This window comes from Schistocerca cancellata, chromosome 1 (genome assembly GCF_023864275.1).
Source record: "Schistocerca cancellata isolate TAMUIC-IGC-003103 chromosome 1, iqSchCanc2.1, whole genome shotgun sequence".
NCBI classification, from domain to species: domain Eukaryota; kingdom Metazoa; phylum Arthropoda; class Insecta; order Orthoptera; family Acrididae; genus Schistocerca; species Schistocerca cancellata.
Window position 1 is genome coordinate 1,248,404,417 of NC_064626.1, and position 24,634 is coordinate 1,248,429,050.

Genomic DNA, 24,634 nt, shown 5'->3' on the forward strand with positions numbered 1-24,634 from the left:
AAAGGAAAGTTATTTCCAAGAGCACAGATAGATTCAGAAACTGGATTACATCATCAGGCATCAGAGTATCTTGTAAAAGGAAGCGGGAACTTTTTCTGCAGTCAAAAACTAACAGCAGTCTAGAATTTATTAATTATTTCAAAAAATACAAGCTAGTTTTGAAATGCATCATAAAGGAGGCAAAAATTAAGGAAAATGACAAATATATTATGAAGTCATCCAATAAAACTAAGTCCATGTGGAAAGCTGTGCAGGATCTTACTGGGAAGAAGACAACTCACAAAAATATTGTGATATCACATGATGGCAAGAATGTCACTGACCCTAGGGAAGTTGCAAACAGTTTCAATTCTTACTATGCAACTGTTGCTGGGAAATTAGTGAAGGAAAAATTTGGAAATCCACGTAATACAACATGGGAAGAACTTTCATCTATTGAAATAAATAATATATCCATGTTCCTCAGTCCAGTAAGCCCAACAGAGCTCCTAAATACCATTAATTCACTGAAGAGTAAGTATTCAACTGGTATTGATGATATTCCAGATTATATTATAAAAATAACAGCAAGACATATACTTTCACCTTTATTGGACATATACAATTCATCCTTATCATGTGGTGTCTTCCCTCAGCAACTGAAAATGGGAAAAGTAGTACCCCTATATAAAAAAGGTGATCATCAATGTATGGGTAAATATAGGCCTGTGTCTCTATTTTCAGGGTTTTCGAAAATTATTGAAAAAGTGTTCCTTTCAAAACTAATTACATTCTTCGACAAGAATAATATTATTTCTGATGTCAACATGGCTTCAGACCACAGAGATCAACTGAAACTACCACTTTCAATCTGATAAACCATGTCTTAAATGCAGTGGACAACCACAGAAATATCTCAGGTTTATTCTTGGACCTAACAAAAGCTATTGATGTGATTCATCATTCTATACTCCTGAGGAAGCTCGAATGGTATGGTGTAAGAGGTGTGCCAAATCAGTGGATCAAATCATATTTGGAATATCATTCTCAGGTAACTGAAATTAAGTACACAGAAGGAAATGAACTCCAGCTACACCTTTCAGAACCATGTGGACTAACTCATGGTGTTCCACAGGGCTCCATTTTAGCTTTTTTTGGTCTACATTAATGATTTCCCATCACATGTTAGGGATTCTGAACCAGTACTGTTTGCAGATGACACCAGTCTATTGATTGAAGGGAATAATGAAGAAAATCTTACTGCATCTGCAAAAGATATTACAAAAGGAGTGTCTGAATGGTTTATCAGAAACAGGCTAATAGTTAATCTCCAAAAAACGGTACTCATGAATTTCCGCACTGATCAAAATAAAAATCTGGCACAACCTGTAATATGTATATAGATAACCAAAACATTAGCTCTGTCAATGAAACTAAATTTCTTGGGATTCATATCCAGGAAAATCTTAAATGGAACACTCATATCACAGCCCTAAATTCAATACTAGCAAAAATGAGCTATGTGGTAAGAATTCTCTGCAGCAGTACTAGTGCAGAAACAGTTAGGGCCGTATACTTTGCTCGTGTACATTCAATACTAAAGTATGGTATCATTTTCTGGGGAAATGTACATCAGGTCATAACAGTTTTCAGGAAACAAAAGGCAAGTATAAGAATAATGAAATAAGTGAGCAGCAGAAAATCATGCAAACCTTTCTTTAAAGATCTAAAGATCCTACCCCTTCCCTGTATTTATATACTGGAAATAGTCATGCATGTCAAAAAAACATACTGAGAAAAGAAAAACTTTTTCCTCAAAACAATAGTGTACATGATTACAGTACCAGGTCAGACAGTGACATACATGTCAATCATTGTAACACCACATTATGCCAGAAAGGTGTATGTCATGCAGGAACAAAACTTTACAACAGATTACCAAGACATATAAAATCTCTTACTGAACTACAAAGCTTTGAAAAGTCTGTGACATCCTACCTTCTGAAAAACTGCTACTATTCAGTCTCACAGTATCTTATGCAAGAAAAAATGTAATTTGTATCTTTAATTGTAGAAATAAGTTATAAATATACAGGATTTCAAAAAATTGGTAATTATTAACTGTATAGATCCAATTTGTCATAAAAATTTATAAAATTGATGTTTGATATTTGAAAATCCAATAGCCAAAAAATGTTTTCTGTCCAACATCCTGTGTACAATATATGTACTTAAAAAGAGATTTATATGGACAAATAAATAAATAAATAAATAAATAGATAAATAGAAATTAAAACTGGTCCCCTCAGCTCTCACCACCTTACTGAAAAACCAATCATCCATAATGGAAGCTGTTGAGAAGTGTGGAAATTTGAAGCATATGCATATGCAAATATGAAGCATATAAAATTGTAGAATCTTAGACCTACAGTGAAATGGAACTTGTTTTAACAACTTAGTTTCAAAAACACATGCCACAAATAGTTGAACTGATAAATTTTGACAGTGGCATGTTGTTGTATATAAAACAGAATGTGGGGAGAGTGAAAGTGTGGACTAGCAAACTGTCATTCAATGGATGCAGACTTTCCCTAGTCTCACAACTGGCCATGGGCTATGTAACATTTTTTAACTCTGACAGAACTGGCATATTCTTTAATTTAATACTGGATAAGACATTCACTTTTCATGATGAAATTGCTATGTGGTATGAAAAGCAAGGAGGGCTTACCATTTTGTTGCACAAAAACACTGATGGCAGTGAGAAACTAAAATCTGTGGTTATTTGGAAGCCTAAAAATCCAAGGTGCTTCAAACATACTTCTACCTTTCAATGTAAATACACACAGAATACTAAAGCATAGGAAATTTCATAGGGGTGCACTCTGCTGTTATTTGTAAATAGATATGTAGCACATCCTCCAGATGTTTCATTTCTGAGAAATCTAAAAGTGTTTTACCTGAAATCCAATTGTACCTGCTGTCTGCAGCCTCTAGACTTGGGCATAATATATGTCCTTAAGCTTAAATACTGGACAGCTCTGGTAAGAAAGATTTTGAATGCCATAGACCAAAGAAAGCCAGGAAGTCAGTGTAACATGCAATTTAAGGTACAAATTTGATTATGTATTCATGGAGGCAAGTGAGTGCTCAAACCATCAAAAACTATTTAATGAAAGCAGGATTTCATATGATTGAGGTGGTTGCTCCAGTGGAAGAATTGTAGGAGTTCCATGAATTAACAGGGAATAGTTATGTAACTTTTGAGGACATTGTGGCTCTAGACGATAATGTGGTTACCACAGGAGTGCTGAGTGTTGAGGGGTTGACTGCTGAGAGAAGCATGGGAAATGGAAGTGAAAATAAAAGTGGTAGTGTACCCTCATATACTAAGGTGGCTGAAGGATTTGAAACATTAAGAAGGTTCATGATGGCCCATAAATTTGAGGGCACAAGAGTAGCATAACTTTCTCATTTGGAGCAAGATATGTTTCTGGTACAGTTCAGAAGAAATAGGGAGCAAATATGCTTGCTTGACTACTTCAAAAAATACTAGGTATCAGTAAGTGATGTTCAAATAGTATACATTTATTGATTTTTGTGAAAATTTAACTAAACCTTTGTTTTACAATTCAGTTATTGAAGTAATTTTTTGCAGCTAATTCTTTTTTAGTTTGTACACTTACTGTTTTTTCTGTAATACATCCTCAGTAAAATTTGACTTGAGTTTCATAATTATGAATTGGAAGTCTTCCTCTTTATAGAATTTTCCTCTATACAGTGTTCAGAATTTGTGGTCTATAAAAAAACGGGAAATACAAGCCACTTAAGTGAGATTATGAATTACAGACCAGTTACGAAGCAAAGAGCATTTTGGATTTACAGACTTAATTTATGGCTCACAGTATTAGTAAAAAATGCATATTTGAAGTGCTTGTTTGGTGGAGAGATGATTTATACTAATAAAGTGTTCAAACTGAATTCAATTGTGTTTTGCATAATTTAATAGTGGAAGAAATCTTATCCACAGCAGCCTGAAATATAAGTTTTGGAATGTGTGGAGCTTACAGACCAAGAAAACAGAAAATTCACTGTTGTCATTGATGGTTCAACTGACTTGTAACAAATGGGGACTACAGTCAACATTATTACAATGGCTGTTAAGGAACAAAACAGTAGCAATATTGTTAATCAAGAAGGACAATTGAATGTTTAAGTTAACAAAGAACAGATGTTAAATTTTGCTAATTCTGTGAACTGTGATATAGAAGATAGTGGCATTTGTAAGTTAAACTAGGGGTGTGGAGTTTTGCACTGGTGATTAGTTAGAAAACGGTAATGAACACTATTGGTAACAACTTCATGTTTCTGATATTGCAAGAAATTAAAAACTTTCGCCAAGAAATTAAAAGGGATATGCAGGACTGTTATAATAAATCAAGGAATGCAATTGGCAGTCAGTGAACAGAGCTCACTAATACATTTAACCAAAAGATAATCTCTGAAATGAATTTCAGGCCAAACTAATGGACTCAGAACTGAATTTCAATATGTTAAGACAGAGAGTACTTGGGTGAGGGGTGAGGGAGGAGGGGGGAGAACAAATAGGTGGTTAGCAAGTCAACTGGCAGGAGTGAGACACAGTCCAATGAGTGAAGTAGAAAAAATTCACTGGAAAGTTTCAGAATGTGAAAAGGGATAGAGCAAAGTAAATAAGTAGTTGATACAGGTAGAGATTCATGCAGCACCATGTTTAATAGATTGTAACATTCCTTTCATGCAGCACTATGTTTAATAGGTTGTAACATTGCTAAATTGCCTCAAGCAGTTGTGAGCAGTGGGATGAGTGGACAAAAATTCTGTGGCTATGAAGCCAGAAATGATGTCCAAGCAGCAGCTTTTATCAAACAGTTCATACAGGCGTTTTGAAACCCTTATACAAAACAGACAAAATAGATATATACATCAGTCACATGAAAGGTGAAACACATATCTGAGGTGTCACTCTATACAAAAAATTATTCCACAATACAAAGAATTGCTATGGTAATATGGGGCAATAAAGATGTAGATGTGCATTTACAACTTGATGTGTGGAAGGAAATAATGGAAAGGTATGGATTAAAAATAAATAAAGATAAGAGTGAAGTAATGGTATTTGGAAGAGACAGAGGGATCAATGGGAATATTACTTTGAATGGAGAACCCCTCAAAGTGGTAGACAGTTTCACTTATTTAGGGAGTGAAATATCTAGTGATGGAAGAATAACCAATGAAATTAATAATTACAGAAGGAGGAAATTTCTACCAAACAATAAAATACCTGATTTGGAATAAGGAAGTTTCAGAAAAAGCAAAACTACTTATGTATAAGGGTTATTACTTCCCTATTTCTCACTTATGGAGGAAAAACATGGACAATGACAGAAAGGGACTGCAACAGACTACAAGCCGGGTGAAATGAAATTTCTGAGTGCAGTTAAAGGGAAAAACAAGAATTGATGGAGTAAGGAATGTAGATATTAGAAAGGACATTAAACAAGAAAGTATGAGACAAGAAATAGAAAAAAAAGAGATTAAGATGGTAAGGGCATGTTAAGAGGATGTGTGGGCAGAGACTTCCCAAAATTATGGAAGATTTAAAGGTGGATGGAAATAGACCTAGAGGGTGCCCAAGAACATGGTGGAAAATGGGAGTGAGAATATCTATGGAAGGGAGAGGTGTGATCTGGCAGCAAGTGGAGGAAGAAAAGTGGTGGGAGGACTGAGCCAAATGGAGAGGACTCATGAGCACCCAGACCTAGCAGTAGCTGGAGTGGGATCAACTACAACAAAGAATATAAAGCATCATTATTGAATAAATTTTGGACCCGAGAAAAACAATCAGATATAAAATAAAAAATTCTTCCATGATTGAACTACACAAGACCTTATATTTTTTGCAAGAGATTATGCAGGAATTTTAGAATTACAATGCCCCCCCCCCCTCAATGATCTAGTTAAAAAGAAACAGTTAATGTTAATTCTAATACAAAAGTTATCACTCTTGGTACATGAAAAGTTGGAACTCAGACTGCAGTTGAATATGGAACAGTTGCGTTTAGTGATCAGTTGAACTGAAATCCTCCCAGCAGAATGACAACAGGAAAGCAGTAATGGTGATCATGAATTACAGACAATCTAGTACAGGATGGTGTGTGAAATTTCATACACTGAAACTTGTTTATACAGGGTGTTACAAAAAGGTATGCCCAAACTTTCAGGAAACATTCCTCACACACAAATAAAGAAAAGATGTTATGTGGACATGTGTCCGGAAACGCTTAATTTCCATCTTAGAGCTCATTTTAGTTTCGTCGGTATGTACTGTACTTCCTCGATTCACCGCCAGTTGGCCCAATTGAAGGAAGGTAATGTTGACTTCGGTGCTTGTGTTGACATGCAACTCATTGCTCTACAGTACTAGCATCAGGCACATCAGTACGTAGCATCAACAGGTTAGTGTTCATTACGAACGTGGTTTTGCTGTCAGTGCAATGTTTACAAATGCAGAGTTGGCAGATGCCCATTTGATGTATGGATTAGCACGGGGCAATATCCTTGGCGCGGTACGTTTGTATTCAGACAGATTTCCAGAACGAAGGTCTCCCGACAGGAAGACGTTCGAAGCAATTGATCGGCATCTTAGGGAGCATGGAACATTCCAGCCTATGACTCGCAACTGGGGAAGACCTAGAACAACAAGGACACCTGCAATGGACGAAGCAATTCTTCGTGCAGTTGACGATAACCCTAATGTCAGCGTCAGAGACGTTGCTGCTCTACAAGGTAACGTTGACCACGTCACTGTATGGAGAGTACTTCGGGAGAACCAGTTGTTTCCGTACCATGTACAGCATGTGCAGGCACTATCAGCAGCTGATTGGCCTCCACGGGTACACTTCTGTGAACGGTTCATCCAACCATGTGTCAATCCTCATTTTAGTGCAAATGTTCTCTTTACGGATGAGGCTTCATTCCAACGTGATCAAATTGTAAATTTTCACAATCAAAACGTGTGGGCTGATGAGAATCTGCACGCAATTGTGCAATAACGTCATCAACACAGATTTTCTATGAACGTTTGGGCAGGCATTGGTGGTGATGTCTTGATTGGGCCCCAAGTTCTTCCACCTACGCTCAATGGAGCACATTATCATGATTTCATATGGGACACTCTACCTGTGCTGCTAGAACATGTGCCTTTACAAGTACGACACAAAATGTGGTTCATGCACGATGGAGCTCCTGCACATTTCAGTCGAAGTGTTCGTACGTTTCTCAACAACAGATTCGGTGACCGATGGATTGGTAGAGGCAGACCAATTCCATGGCCTCCACGCTCTCCTGACCTCAACCCTCTTGACTTTCATTTATGGGGGCATTTGAAAGCTCTTGTCCACACAACCCAGTACCAAATTTAGAGACTCTTTGTGCTCGTATTGTGGATGGCTGTGATGCAATACGCCATTCTCCAGGGCTGCATCAGCGCATCAGGGATTCCATGCGACAGAAGGTGGATGCATGTATCCTCACTAACAGAGGACATTTTGAACATTTCCTGTAACAAAGTGTTTGAACTCACGCTGGTACATTTTGTTGCTGTGTGTTTCCATTCCATGATTAATGTGATTTGAAGAGAAGTAATAAAATGAGCTCTAACATGGAAAGTAAGCGTTTCCGGACACATGTCCACATAACATATTTTCTTTCTTTGTGTGTGAGGAATGTTTCCTGAAAGTTTGGCCATACCTTTTTGTAACACCCTGTATAATTACATTATGGGAACGTGATGCTTGTAGAAGTATACTGAACAAACTGTTCCACAAATATCTGCACATAAATATATATTTTCACACTAGTCGTACACATGTACACAGCAAGAGACTTAAAAACAGACTTTTAGAATTACATGGTGGCTTGAATGCCTGATCTCAGTCAAAGATCATGTTGTTCATGGTTGATATGACCTATTGACACCACACAGCTGCCCGCCCCCGCCCCCCCCCCCTCTCCCCCCTCTCCCCCCACTGTACACTGACAGGTGAGTCTTTGCTGGAGACAGTGTGGGCATTGACTATGTTGGTGGTTGTACGAGGTGGTAGACGCATGACCGGGACCTCCACCTCGACCAGGGTGGGGTGCGGAGGCAGAGCAACAGGAGGCAGGGCCACCTCGAAGTCATTGAGCCAGCAAGGGTGGACGATGCAGCAGCTGGCCCATGAGCAGGTGGGTGGAATGGTGGAGGGCGGGGTAGGTGTGGCAAGCCCGGATGCTAACCAAGCAGTCCAGTGAGATGAAGGCATGTATTGTTGTCGGCTCACACTCACAAGCTAGTGTAATGCTGTGTGCAACACTGAAATTTAGCTGGTCATTGGGTGGCGAGGTTGCGGTGTCTGTGAGTAGAATGAGAACTCTGTCATCGAGAGTTATGATTGAAATGTTGTCCACGTGGTGTGGGGGTACGTTGCAGAGCAGGGTGACTGTGGGAGAGGGTGTCTCCGTAGTCGGTGAGGTAGCAGCAAAACCCGCACATAGGGTGGAGGTTGACATATCCGAGATACCCGCGAATGGCAACGGGGAGGCGTTGGGTGAAAAAATTGGCATGGTGGGCTGAGGAGAAATGTTGTTGGGCTCCACGGCTGGCGGGAGAGTTGTTGGAAGAATCTGACTGAGCCAGCAGGGGATGTCAGGGTCCATGAATGCTGGTTAGAGTTGGTGTAATGAAACAGTTATGGGGAGAGTCTTTGACAATGATGTTGAAAGTTTTATCGCCGCGCCAGAGGACTTTAAAGGGACCAAGGTAAGGTGGTTGCAGAGATTATTGGACCGAATCGTCTCTCAGCATCACATGGGAACAAGTGTTGAGAACGGTTGGCACTTAAGTGTCCGGCGGGGAGTGGCCCATAGGTGGGTGCAGGCGCACATGTTTGAAGTGAGTGCGCATACGACCTATGAAATCTCGGTAGGAGGGGGGAAATCTTCAGGTACTTGAGACTGAATGAGTTCCTCTGGTAGGATGGGTTTCTCCCCGAAAGCAAATTCTGAGATAGTTCTCTGTAAGTTGGGCTTGAAAGCTGAGCAGAGGCTGAGGAGCACCCATGGAAGGGCTTCAGACCAGAGGCAGTTGTGGCACCTGAGGGCCGTTTTCAGAGTGTGGTGCCACCTTTCTACCAGCCCATTGCTTTGTGGTTGGTAGGCTGTGGTACGAATTTTCTTTATGCCACAGATGTTACATAAAATGGTGAACAGGGAAGACTCAAACTGCTGACTCTGGTTGGTGGTGGTGTAGGTCAGACAACCGAACCTAGCAACCCATGAGTAGATGAAACCCTTGGCCATGGTCTAAGCCATGATGTTAGGTAAAGGAACTGCCTCTACCCAGGAGGACATGTGGTCAGTTGCGGATAGAATGTATCTGTGGCCCTCCGACAGTGGAAGATGACCGATAAGTTTGATATGTACATGGTGAAATCGTCCTGGGGTAATGTTAAACCTGCCCAGTGGTGGGGTGGTGTGGCATTGACAGGGGATGCAGCTGTGTGCCCAGGTCAGACAGTCACTTTTATATTTTTCCAAATGAAACACTTGGAAACTATCCATGTAGTGGCACAGATGCCAGGGTGAGCGAGGTTATGCTGTATGTCAAAGGCCTGCTGTTGCTGAGGGGGAAGGGGGGGGGGGGAGGGGGGAGAAACGGGCGTAAGATACCAACAAAAGTGTTGCACCACACCTTGTCCACAATGCCAGGGAATTTAGCTTTGGTAAACACAAGGGATGTTTGAGGGTCTGCAAGGAGAGCTTGAGATTCCTCGTCAGAGGCTTGTAGGGCAGCCAGGTTGGATAACTCTATGATGTGCAAAATAGTATTGATCCGTGAGAAAAAATCTGCAGCAGTGTTGTCTGTGCCTTTGATGTAGCGAACGTCGGTTGTGAATTGTGAGCCTACATCAAAGTGGCAGAAACGCCAAGGGGGTGGGTCCTCTAGGGGGTTGCAGAAAGCATCTGCGAGTGGTTTGTGATCCATGAGTATGAAGAACGAGCGACCCTCCATGTCGGGGCAGAAGTGTTTGACGACCTCGTAGACTGCAAGGAGTTCTCTATTGAAAGCAGAGTATTTCTTCAGAGCTGTTGATAGTTTTTTAGAGAAGAAAGACAGGAAACCATGTCTGCCTTGCATTGCTATAGTACTGCTCCCACTGATATCACTGGCGTCCATGATATCACTGGCGTCCACAGTGATGAACAACTTAGCCGAGGGGCCAGGGTGGGTGAGCGTCACAGCGTGAGCTAAAGAAATCTTTAGTGCATTGAAGGCCTCCAGCATATGTGCAGTCCAGTGAACGGGTTTGAGTCCTGAAGTCTGTTTACCCGACAGCGAGTCTGACAGTGGGGGCCTCCACGACAGCGGAAGAGGGCAGGCAATGGCAGTAGTAATTTATTGTGCCCAGGAAACATTGGGGTTCTTTGTAAGTAGCAGGGGGCAGTATTGACGTGATGGCCTGCATGCGAGATTTGGGAGGCTGTATTCCGTGGGTGGAGACAGTGTAGCCTAAGAAAGTGATGGAAGGCTGGCACAATAGGAATTTGTCTTTGTTGACCTCAACACCGTCGGAGTTCAAGGTCTGGAGGACCATGGATTAATGATTTATATGTTCCTCAGCCGACTTGCTGAAAATGAGTATGTCATCCAGATATGCAAAGCAAGACTCGAACTGTCGTAAGATGGAGTCAATGAATCGCTGCCACATTTGCACCGTGTTTTTCAGGCCAAATGACATGAAGTTGTATTGGAACAAACTAAGTGGCATGATAGTAGCTGTTTTACAGATGTCTACCAGTGCTATGAGAATCTGGTGGTAGGCACGTTTACAGTCAATAACATTGAAGATTGTAGCGCCCGATAACATATGAGCGAAAGCATAGATGTCTGTAATCACCGCACATTTGGAAAGAACCATTGTGTTTGAGGGCGAGGTGAATCGGTGAAGACCAGTTGCTGTCTGACGGTTGCAGGATACCTGCCACCAAAAGTTCGTTAATTTGCTGCTGGGGTGCGCGCAATTTAAGAGGGTTGAGCCGTCTAACCTTGTGCCTAAAAGGAGGGCTGGAAGTGGTAACTATTTTGTGCATTGTACCTTCAGTGATGGAGGAAACTGAGAACTGCACACGAGACTGATCATTGTCCTGTCGCGAAGTTTTTGAATGAGTAGGGTGCGATGAGCCATAGCCGTTAGCGTGAGTGGGAAAGGGCAGCACAAAAGTCACATGCCTAGTGCGTGAGTGCAACGTGTGCTTGTGTGGAGAGTGTGGCTCCACGCACAATGTGGAGTGGGTCAGCACATGCGGTGAGTGTCTGCTGTCAACCTTGCACTTGATAATCGGTGCGGGTGAGAGCGGCATTGGCGTCGTGTGTGGAACAGCGATGGCCACCAAGTCACGTGGCTGGTGCGCAAGAGAGGGGGAATGTTTATCGACATGCGGGGTGGCTGCTTGCGTGGTGTGCATGGTCATATCACATGCGCGACTGTCATTACAAGCACTGTTAGGAACACAAGGCACTGGATGTGGCAAGTGCGTCAGGGGTGCAGAGTCTACCGGACGTGAATCTTCACACACGATTAATGTGTGTGGACTAACCTGATGAGTTTGCAAGCTGGTGTCATCCAGAGAAGCTCGATTAGTTGGTGGAATTGTGGACTGCAGTTTTAGCAGTGAGTTACGAGCTGCAATGAGCTCATTGTATGTCTGTGCAATGCGTTGTTTCAGCTTGTCTTTGTCCCAGTGGAGTATTCTGACAGTAGATTAGTTACGCAGGTCACGGTGTCGCCTGCAAGGGTGAAGCACTCGTGTGCTAATTCACTTGTCATGAGAGAAGCAGAATGGGGAACAAAAGTGCAGGAGCACTGTATATGAGTTTTAGTGGGATGATGTAGCACTGAGCCCTGAACTACGTTTGGGGAGAGTTTGTAATGGGACAAAAAATCGATACCGAGAATTGGTTCATCAATGTTGGCAACATAGATAGTCCACAGAAAAGACAGAGAATGAGATAGGTGTACCATAACTTTGACAGAGCCTGAAGTTTGTAATGTTGATGTGTTGACATCTTGTAGAAGTGACCTCATAGGTGGAAAAAACGGGGAGAGCCATCGATGTAGGTTCGATAGAAATGTCAGCACCAGTGTCGACTAGGAAAGTGAGCTGTGATGAAATGTCAGTTACGTACAAACAACCGCTCAACAAGGCAGATGAGTGGATGCAGTGCAATGTATGAGGACGCCTGTGAGGTTCCTTGCAGGACTCGACATCTTTTAGGTCCTGTGGTTGGCATTTGGTGCTGGCAAGGTAACCAACACTTCTTAGCATCCTTGCTGAAAACCTTGTGGTACCAACAGTATGGATGAGCCGGATGTGGTGGTGGTGGTGATGACTGCGGCAGCGGAAGAGACTTGTCCTCTTTGATTTGTTCTGGCATGTATACTGTCACGTATGGTGCATGGGCGATCCTGGAGTGCTTGGATGGTGGAGAGAGCAAGTGGATGCTGGCAGGTGATGTAGAAGGCACAGAGGTGGAATGAGCCCTGCCTCTGCCAGCAGATGGCCGGTAAGCGGGAGCAGTTGTGCCAGCTAGCGGTGAGTGGTGAGCTGGCTGGCATTGTCATAGCAATGAATACAGTTGGTCTGCTGCACCCACAGAGTGACTCACAAATAACCGAAGATGGCGCCAGAGTTATGATGGGGTTCGGTCCCCCAGGTGTTCCTCATACAAGATCTTTATGATTAGTTCTTGTGGTGAGCAGGTGAGTCGTTCAGTGATCATCTTCTTCGCAAACTCGTATTTCGGCGGAGGTGGTGGCAAGAGGAGTAGATCGCAAGTTCAGCCTGAACGATCGTGGAGGTGTGTGACGAGACACAGGAATTTAGAGTTGTCATCGGACACGTGTCGCAACTTGAAAAGATGCTCAACAAGTGCAAACCATGACACTAGGTTGTCCTCATAAAAAGGTGGCAGCTTTAACAGACGACTTGGAGTAGGGGACGAAGGCAGTGTTGGTGTCTCTTGTAAAACTGTAAACTGTCTGGTCCGAGACAGCTATACAGCAGGCTGCTGTGGTAGACATGGGTGTGTTTCTGGCAAAAACGTCCATAGCAACTGATGTGTTGCAAAAACGCCATGCGGCTGACATGGTTGGTACCGTGGGAACGGGCGGTTGCACGGTAGGCATTGCGGTCCCGTAAACTCGACCGTAGGCTACAGGCATTGATTTCAATTGATCCACCTTAGAAATAACATGGAAGGCCGGTGCAGAAGACACAGGTGGTGCTGTGGGAGAGGCGAGTGGCTGAGTGGCCAGAACCAGGGCCCCTGCGAGTGCGGGGGGGAAGGGGGGGGGGGGACAGAAGGCGCCATTGGTAACTCGTATGACCAAAGGTTTGAGTTCTCCGCACACGTGGAAGACACGCCCCATGAGGTCGAACTACACTCCTGGAAATTGAAATAAGAACACCGTGAATTCATTGTCCCAGGAAGGGGAAACTTTATTGACACATTCCTGGGGTCAGATACATCACATGATCACACTGACAGAACCACAGGCACATAGACACAGGCAACAGAGCATGCACAATGTCGGCACTAGTACAGTGTATATCCACCTTTCGCAGCAATGCAGGCTGCTATTCTCCCATGGAGACGATCGTAGAGATGCTGGATGTAGTCCTGTGGAACGGCTTGCCATGCCATTTCCACCTGGCGCCTCAGTTGGACCAGCGTTTGTGCTGGACGTGCAGACCGCGTGAGATGACGCTTAATCCAGTCCCAAACATGCTCAATGGGGGACAGATCCGGAGATCTTGCTGGCCAGGGTAGTTGACTTACACCTTCTAGAGCACGTTGGGTGGCACGGGATACATGCGGACGTGCATTGTCCTGTTGGAACAGCAAGTTCCCTTGCCGGTCTAGGAATGGTAGAACGATGGGTTCGATGACGGTTTGGATGTACCGTGCACTATTCAGTGTCCCCTCGACGATCACCAGTGGTGTACGGCCAGTGTAGGAGATCGCTCCCCACACCATAATGCCGGGTGTTGGCCCTGTGTGCCTCGGTCGTATGCAGTCCTGATTGTGGCGCTCACCTGCACGGCGCCAAACATGCATACGACCATCATTGGCACCAAGGCAGAAGCGACTCTCATCGCTGAAGACGACACGTCTCCATTCGTCCCTCCATTCACGCCTGTCGCGACACCACTGGAGGCGGGCTGCACGATGTTGGGGCGTGAGCGGAAGACGGCCTAACGGTGTGCGGGACCGTAGCCCAGCTTCATGTAGACGGTTGCGAATGGTCCTCGCCGATACCCCAGTAGCAACAGTGTCCCTAATTTGCTGGGAAGTGGCGGTGCGGTCCCCTACGGCACTGCGTAGGATCCTACGGTCTTGGCGTGCATCCGTGCATCGCTGCGGTCCGGTCCCAGGTCGACGGGCACGTGCACCTTCCGCCGACCACTGGTGACAACATCGATGTACTGTGGAGACCTCACGCCCCACGTGTTGAGCAATTCGGCGGTATGTCCACCCGGCCTCCCGCATGCCCACTATACGCCCTCGCTCAAAGTCCGTCAACTGCACATACAGTTCACGTCCACGCTGTCGCGGCATGCTACCAGTGTTAAAGACTGCGATGGAGCTCCATATGCCACGGCAAACTGGCTGACACTGACGGCGGCGGTGCACAAATGCTGCGCAGCTAGCGCCATTTGACGGCCAACACCGCGGTTCCTGGTGTGTCCGCTGTGCCGTGCGTGTGATCATTGCTTGTACAGCCCTCTCACAGTGTCCGGAGCAAGTATGGTGGGTCTGACACACCAGTGTCAATGTGTTCTTTTTTCCATTTCCAGGAGTGTATAAATGACTGGTGGAATTTGCAGAAAGTCACTTCGGTGTGGTATGACGCCATTGGAAAGTGAAACACCGAATGATTGACTCAAACCAACGTGGTCGAAAACTTGAGCGACCGGTCTGGGGGGTGGCTATGAAGAATTTTGCGCACTAAAATGTCCTTGATTAGTTTGCAAATGAGGCAATACCAGGCCAGGTTGTGGCTGATAGTGGCCAGGTGCGTTTTGCAGTAATGACGGTGCTGCACACGGCACAACAGTAACTGTCGTTGCAGCCCATTGAGAGTCAAAGTACATGTGGGAATGTAGATCGCTTTGAGAATTGTATGATTGATTAGTAGGTACATAGTTCTGAATATTGAGCACTTCAAATTTCACACGTTGGCGAGCACAGTCCGGTGACACGAAACCCAAGTCCATTGTTTGTGTTAGCAGTGTAGCACTCGACCTTTGTAGAGCAACAAATTTTGAGGTTAACATGGCTGGAGATTGCAAATCACTGTGAATTAATGTAGAACTGGTCATTGGAAAATGAATGAAGAGGTCCGGTGATCATTGTTGAGCTTTCCAAATCTTTGAAGAAAGTGTTGGGTGAGGCGGCCATGGCAGCTTGCAAATAACCTGCTGATGCTACAACACCCAGTGTGGTAGTCGTGGAAGACATGCAGACTTCCGGGTCACCAGTATGGGAATGTGCTGCATGTAGAGGTATACTGAACAAACTGTGTGACAAATATCTGCACATAAATTTATATTTCCACAAAGTCATACACATGTACCCAGCAAGAGACATAAAAACAGACTCTTACAATTACATGGCAGCTCAAATGTCTGATCTCGGTCAAACATCATGTTGTTCACAGTCAATATGACCTATTGATGCCACAACATTAATCATCAGAATGAGTAAGCTCAGCAAGCATGCAGTACATGTTCATTATGTCCACCTTGTTGAAGTACCACCTCTTCAAGACAAACTGTGATGTTTCTGACCACCATATGACACACAAATTCTGTGATTGCCTGGAAAACTGTTGTCAGAGCCAGTAGCAGTTGTATTAGATTGGTAGACTATCTCCTTCAAATGTCTCCACAGTAAATAATTACAGGATTAATTTCCTGTGTGTGTACTGTCATATTGCACCACCCCAAAATGTTCTGTATATTGATGGGACATGGTGCCCAAAATGTTCATGTTGGAAATTCAGAATAACATTTGATATGTGAGGGAAAGCTCCATCTGAACCATGTGTCTCTATTGGTAATGCTGTTGCATAAAGTTGAAAAAAGAAAAAAAAAACTGCACTGCAACAGGTCCATTGTAGCAGGCCCAGTACTGGAAATGGCAACCTGTACACTTACTTTTCACCATAATATTCAATCATGTGTACAACATTAGGAATTTCTTATGTCCAGAATCTGATGTTGTGCCTATTGATGCTACTGTTCAGTTGGATGTACACTGAATCTGAAATCCATGTATCATGAATAATGGAATTATCAATTGCAAGAGCCAAAGTCACAAACTGTAATCACTTTACCTTGTCATTTTCTGTCAGTTTGTGCAACACTCTCATTTTGTATGGGGATAATTTCAGAAAAACTCTTCTATGACAGGCTTTTAAGTATCATAAATAAATATGCACCTCTTACAGTACAACAACATGGTTTTAGAAAGTCTAAATCTACACAGATAGCAATTTTCGAATTCTTAGACTGCATTTTAAAATACCTTGATCAACATAAATTAGCTGCAGGTATTTTTCTAGATCTATCAAAATCCTTCGATGTCCTGGACCATAACATTCTGCTCGAAAAATTAGAAAGACGAGGAGTAAGAGGTGTAGTACGTAGCTGGTTGTGTTCATACCTAAAAAACCGCAGGCAGAAAGTATCACTTCAGTATGAATTCAACAAAATGAATAAAACAAGAAACAACTCCTTTCTTTCTAGGGAATTACTAATAAAATATGGTGTACCACAGGGTTCAATCCACTACTCTTCTTGATTTATGTGGACGACTTAGTTGAATATATGAGTCCCACAAAAACTATCCTGTTTGCCGATGACACCAGCATATTACTCACTGGATCGAGTCCAGAAACTTTGTGGTCCACAGCAGAAAGTTCTATGAAAAGACTTTGAGTGGTTCACAAAAAACAAACTCATATAAATACTGAAAAAACTGTGTGTGTCGATTTTCATTTAATTCCTCCAACTAATCAAATGTTTATTCAAGCCCAATTAAAAAATGGTCCCCTAGAAAATGTAAGTTTCACAAAATTCTTGGGTCTTTGGGTTCAGCAAAACTTAAAGTGGGACACACATATAAATAACTTGTGTAGAAAACTATCATCTGTGTGCTATGGCCTAAGAATTTTAAAGGCTACAACAAGCAAAATAACAGTACTGCAGACATACTATGCACAGTTCCACTCACTAATCAGATATGGGATCATTTTCTGGGGATACTCAACTCACAGTGTAAAGGTTTTTAGAATGCAAAAAAGAACTTTAAGAATAATTTGTGGTCTTAAAAAGATGGAGTCCTGTAAATCCCATTTTACTGAGCTTGGTGTCCTAAATGTTCCAAGTTTATTTATTTATGAAACTATCTTGTTCACTAGGGACTACCCCCTGAAAACAGGCAAACTGCTACAGAACAAAAGGTACACAACTATAGTACCAGAAGGGAATCAAATATACATCAAAAATATCACAGAACAACCACCTATCATAGGAGCATAATTAACATTGGTGTAATACTACACAATAAGATACCAGAGGAAATAAAAAACACTACTCATCCAATATTTAAAGCTAAACTAAAGTCATTTCTAATAAAGCACTGTTTCTATTCTGTCAGAGAATTTCTGAATAAGTAACAAAATTAATTGTAGTAGGTACCTAATTTTAATTGCTAATACTTTGTACACTCCTGGAAATTGAAATAAGAACACCGTGAATTCATTGTCCCAGGAAGGGGAAACTTTATTGACACATTCCTGGGGTCAGATACATCACATGATCACACTGACAGAACCACAGGCACATAGACACAGGCAACAGAGCATGCACAATGTCGGCACTAGTACAGTGTATATCCACCTTCGCAGCAATGCAGGCTGCTATTCTCCTATGGAGACGATCGTAGAGATGCTGGATGTAGTCCTGTGGAACGGCTTGCCATGCCATTTCCACATGGCGCCTCAGTTGGACCAGCGTTTGTGCTGGACATGCAGACCGCGTGAGACGACGCTTAATCCAGTCCCAAACATGCTCAATGGGGGACAGATCCGGAGATCTTGCTGGCCAGGGTAGTTGACTTACACCTTCTAGAGCACATTGGGTGGCAAGAGATACATGCGGACTTGGGATTGTCCTGTTAGAACAGCAAGTTCCCTTGCCAGTCTAGGAATGGTAGAACGATGGGTTCGATGACGGTTTGGATGTACCGTGCACTATTCAGTGTCCCCTCGACGATCACCAGTGGTGTACGGCCAGAGTAGGAGATCGCTCCCCACACCATGATGCCGGTGTTGGCCCTGTGTGCCTCGGTCGTATGCAGTCCTGATTGTGGCGCTCACCTGCACAGCGCCAAACACGCATACGACCATCATTGGCACCAAGGCAGAAGCGACTCTCATCGCTGAAGACGACACGTCTCCATTCGTCCCTCCATTCACGCCTGTCGCGACACCACTGGAGGCGGGCTGCACGATGTTGGGGCGTGAGCGGAAGACGGCCTAACGGTGTGCGGGACCGTAGCCCAGCTTCATGTAGACGGTTGCGAATGGTCCTCGCCGATACCGCAGTAGCAACAGTGTCCCTAATTTGCTGGGAAGTGGCGGTGCGGTCCCCTACGGCACTGCGTAGGATCCTACGGTCTTGGCGTGCATCCGTGCGTCGCTGCGGTCTGGTCCCAGGTCGACGGGCACGTGCACCTTCCGCCAACCACTGGCGACAACATCGATGTACTGTGGAGACCTCACGCCCCACGTGTTGAGCAATTCGGCGGTATGTCCACCCGGCCTCCTGCATGCCCACTATACGCCCTCGCTCAAAGTCTGTCAACTGCACATACGGTTCACGTCCACGCTGTTGCGGCATGCTACCAGTGTTAAAGACTGCGATGGAGCTCCGTATGCCACGGCAAACTGGCTGACACTGACGGCGGCGGTGCACAAATGCTGCGCAGCTAGCGCCATTTGACGGCCAACACCGCGGTTCCTGGTGTGTCCGCTGTGCCGTGTGTGTGATCATTGCTTGTACAGCCCTCTCGCAGTGTCCGGAGCAAGTATGGTGGGTCTGACACACCGGTGTCAATGTGTTCTTTTTTCCATTTCCAGGAGTGTATTATTGTAACTTATCTTTGACCTGTCCAATATCAATTGTACAATTTGTGCTATATGATAAAACTAGACCAATAAAAAATCAAATCAAATCAAGATCAGCATGAAGTGTTTTCTAAAGAGAATGATGTAATATGCCCAATTGGGCTGAAGTTCACCTCATGGATTTCCTGGGACTTCATGTTGAGTCCACTCTCATAGCCTTAATATTTCCTGGAGTATAGACTAGGTTGGCATGAGGTCACTTTTGATCTACAATACTACTGTCATTTTCAGATTTTGTGGTTAGTATATGCACCATTTCTCTGAAGGGGACCCACCTCATATGAAAACTAACACAAAAATGTTGCGGAGTCTCTCTACATCTTTGTTCCCAGAAGAAACAACACATTTCTGTTCTAGCATCAACTGGTATTTGCCTGACATTTTTCTAACTGAAGTTGTGGTGACATACATATGTGACTCTGATGAGTGATGTCTCCTGCAAACCATGCATGAACAATGGCTACTCATCACAACATACCAACATACCCAATCTGCGAATAGAATATTTATGAGGCAATATCAGAGTATGACTTCTCACATGCAGCTCCATAGATTTGATTGATGAGAAAATAGCATGTAAAAATGGGATGAATGAAGCTCACTAAACAGATTTAATACAAAACATCAACCAAATCGACCACCCCATAGTGATGTAGCAATCTGGGATCAGTTTACTTCCCCTCTTGTTATGCCATCTGCCTCCTTAAATTAGTTTTTTCACTTTTAACTAATTACCATTAACATATGTGAATATAATCTTTTCATGAAAGAGAAAGATTGGCCCTCTTTAAAGAATATTACACCAGATTTTTACTTTCGCTCTTGTTTTGCCATCTGCCTCCTTAAATGCATTTTTTCACATTTAACTAATTACCATTAACATACATGAATATAATCTTTTCATAAAAGAGAAATATTGGCCCTCAGTTTTAAAAAATATAACACCAGATATAATTTTGTGCTTAAATTTATGTATGTAGTTGATTTCCTAATTTATTTTGACTATTCCTAGTTAGTATATTTTGTTATAGGGTGAAATCAGTAATTGTTTCTTAACTTAAATTCTGTTGTTAGCGTATAAACAAATATAAATTCTGTACTAATTACAAACATTTGAAGAAACAACTAGTAGTATTATTAAAGGATTTATTTGGCTCTATTTGAAAATATGTTAGCAAAGTCAACCCTTCATTAATTCCAAAATAATTATCAGTATTGTCCAAATTACTGTTAGTGTACTTATATTTGTTTGTTAGTTTCATGATTTAAACAAATAATTCAGACTAACTCTTGCAGTAGAAGAAACTATTAAAAAGAACCAATGTTTTGATGTATTCATTTAATTTAATGAGTTAAGTTTTAATTGTAATTTTTGTAAATTAAACATCAAACAATGTGAAGTTTGAGTACCTATTATTGCGAGGATATATAAGGGTCCAGTTTTTGGTCATGAGACCATCAGTCCACGGCCGAGTTTCAGACGAGTAACCTGTGTTGGTTAGAACAACAACAATGCATTGACTTTACAGTGAAATAAGTGTAACACAATTAGGCTGTGTGCAGAAACAATGACATCGACTGTTCCATACGTACCTTTGTATTCTTCAAGAACTGTGAACTTTGTGGTTAGGTTTTTACTGCTCGTATGTGTTCAACAGTAAACTATTGTAGCAGTATGTGGAGGTTTGCCTGATAACTATTAATGAGGCTTATGGAAAGTTAAACAATAGTGCAGTGACCATATTAAATGTGGATATGGGAGGTTGTGAAAAGTGAAAGTAAATGACAGTGAAACACAACTGAGCATCTGTCAGCTAAGTCATTTAAAGTAGTCCGTGTTTGGCTTCCACACCCCATTTTTCAGCCAGTACGTCAACACCATGGACAACAAATGAAGAAAATAAAAGCAGGTGGAACTGCTACACCATGCAAGAGAAAGAAGACAGAATCAGTTACCAAAATGTGCAAGGAACTGGAATTGTAATCCACAAGACTGTGCATTAGTTAACTAAACAAAACCCTGGAAATTGCTCACTCCAAAACTAATATTACAAGAAGCGCGTCAGAAATCACAATGAATGTGATTAAATATGAACGTATCATGGAAATGATGAATGATCTGTACGAGAGGAATAAGAGTTTGATTAGAAATTTTAATGATGTTTGTGGAAGTGGAGATACGCAGAATGGACACATTAGTGCATTCAGTGAGTGAGATGAGTGTTATCAGAGAAAAATTATTTTCGTAACTGAATAATCTGCTTGATTTCCCAATATTTCCTATTAGTGATGTACATACTGTTGGTGCTGTAGGATAACTGAAGCAAACTCATCAGCACTATTGAAGTTCAGAATAAAAAAAGATAACAGAAAAATACAACCAGAGCATGTTGATTGTTGGATCTCTTAATATTGGTTTAATTATTGGTATGATTGACTAACACAGATGAAATGTAAGGTAGATTGTGAAGGGTGTTGTTTGTGTGTGAAATTGAATAATGGAGAGAAGAGAATAGATTTAAGGGATTAGTGGCTGAAGGTAACAGAGGTACTGTGTGTGTCAACATAAGGTTAATGAGTTTTTGAGAAGAAGAGGGAACTGCAATTTTGAATAATTCTGAGCATGATACTGAACTATGTAGCATTTTATAAATTTGAGATCAATCAGCAATTAATAAACATTAATAACCTTATGCTGGAGCTAACTTTGTGCCTCACACTTTTCTTTTGTCCAGATTTTGTCCACTAACAGACTTAACATAACAAATTTGAAAATAACATTAATCTATGAAAAACATATACAATATATGCTGATGCTGAAGGCACAAAATTAAATGGAACACAATATAACAGCAAATCACTTATAAGTTTATAACGAAATTAGTGTGAATGGCTGTCGGAATGAGGGATACTGTACAAATGTGGATTACAACAAAGGTTAATGTACAAAATTTGCGGGGCATTTAATACATAATATATAATAATAAAAGCCTAATGGGGAAACAATATGTTTAGTTTGTGTGTAATGCATTAGAATATAGAATTTCAAAGTGAACCTATCTAATAGTATGGTCTCATTCAAAATAAAAACCAGAAGTCAGCTGGCGTCTGTAAATAAACATGCATGGATTTTATGCTTAGCTGAACTCATTTTCTTCACCAGCATGCCAAATACAAACAGAGTATATCATCAGATTATTCCATTCCAAACTGTGAAAGTTGTGAACCACTTATTACAAAATTTACTGGAATTTCTAAATCCTATATAATCATATTTTGCTCTAGGATACAAGTAATTCTGAGATACAGAAGTCCACACTGAACTTATCCATCATATCTTTTGTGATAAACATGTTCTTGGTTGTATTTCTTGAAGTTTTCCCAGTAGACAGAATATGCCATCATCTTTCAGGCATGGGTCAAGTTGTCAGCTGAATTGTAGGGAGGAGATATAATTTTGTCCCAGATGTATGTTCAAAAGATGATGGAATATCTTTTTAGTTCTTATATGCAGCTAATCTGTAACTTTTAATGGAGTCTCATTTTTTTGTTGACCTACAATGAGTTTTAATGAATTTAAAAAAATACAATGCATTTAAAATTGCTAAGAATGGAAAGTACCATTAATGTTTCTGATACGAGGGTTGTTTTTTAAGTAAGGGCCATTTTTATTTTTTTAAAAAAGATACAAATACTTTTGTAAAAAAAGTTTTATTTTCTGATCCTACACACTTTTACCTATTTTTCTACATAGTTGCCTTGTTTATTTAAGCACTTGTCGTACTGTACAGCTAAGTTTTTAATTCCCTCTTCAAAGAATTCGGCCGCCTGGAGCAGGCCAAGAGTTCACAGCCGCTTTCACTTCATCGTCGTCATTGAAGCGCTGCCTGCCAAGATGGTGTTTCAGGTACCGGAAAAGGTGAAAATCGCTAGGAGCAAGGTCGGGGCTGTATGGTGCATGGTCCAAAACTTCCCAGCCAAAAGAATCAATCAAATCCCGAGTCTTTTGAGAGGTGTGAGGCCTAGCGTTATCATGCAGGAGCAAAACTCCTTTTGTCAGCACGCCGCGCCTTTTGTTTTGAATTGCTCTGCGGAGCTTCTTTAGAGTTGCACAGTAGGCATCTGAGTTGATTGTCGTTCCTCGTGGCATAAAGTCCACTAGCAAAACACCGCGCCGGTCCCAGAACACAGTTGCCATAATCTTGCGCTTTGACAGCGTCTGTTTGGCTTTGACCTTGACGGGTGAGGTTGTGTGTCGCCATTCCATCGATCGTCACTTGCTTTCGGGAGTGATATGGGATACCCATGTTTCCTCTCCAGTGACAATTTGACTCAACACGTCATCCCCTTCTTCCTCATAATGAATCAAAAAGTCCAATGAAGTGGCAAGTCTCTTCCCTTTGTGGTCCTTGCAACTGAACTCGGGCTCGTTTACTACCTATTTTTCACGTGGCTCATCTGTAAAGGGGGTTGGTAGTAAACGGTTGCATTATCGCCCCTATTATTGAGTCTGATATTGGCTGGCTTTTGAAGAGCAGTGAATTGAACTATACACGTTCAGATTGAAACTTATTTATTCAAAAGAAACACTTTAACGTTGTGGCCATGCATTTTTAAGTTCACAAATAATAATTGGTGCAATTCGTACACTGTTTGTCTCACACCCACACACTTTCACTTTGTTCCTTCGCATACCCTGGCGTCCATGCTTGCACTCGCGGCACTTTGCCGCTCCCAACTCACCACCACAACGGCCAACGACAAAAGACCACGATTTTCCCACTCATCCACAGTCCTGAGTTGGGTCACATGACACCACAGTAGTCAAAATAATCGCTAAACATGGCCACAATTCGTTTACAATATTTTATAATATTTAAATTCTTAAATCTAAATACATTATATAATTTTACAAATTATCACCACACTCGTGTAATTTGTGGCAATTAAAAGAAAACCAAAACACTATGCAACAGAACTACAACGCCCATCAAAACACACAACAAGTATTTTCCAGTCTATTTTGCCCAGCATATTATCTCTGCTGCTGTGCTTTAAAATTTAAATTACTTGAAAGAGTTCCATATTATTCCCTGTTACCTTACATCTTCTGTGAGGAGTCTGGGTACCCACCGAGAACACAGTTTCTTAAAGTTTAGGTTTTCAGACACAATTTTGTACAAAACCGATCTTGAAACTTGTGGAAATTCCAAAGAAAGAGTGGAAATTGTGAATCTTCTGTCCTCATGAATCTTTGTTTCGACTGCAGCCACCAAATCATCAGTGATCACAGAGGGCCGGCCTGAGCGTTCTTCGTC

At 42.0% G+C, this 24,634-nt stretch overlaps 1 protein-coding gene across 2 annotated transcripts in view; it reads left to right on the forward strand.

Annotated features, from left to right (window-relative positions):
* Positions 1–24,634, forward strand: part of LOC126094910 (serine/threonine-protein phosphatase 6 regulatory ankyrin repeat subunit C-like) — a 314,292-nt gene that overhangs the window by 144,291 nt on the left and 145,367 nt on the right. The gene's annotated exons all lie outside the window — the stretch shown is intronic.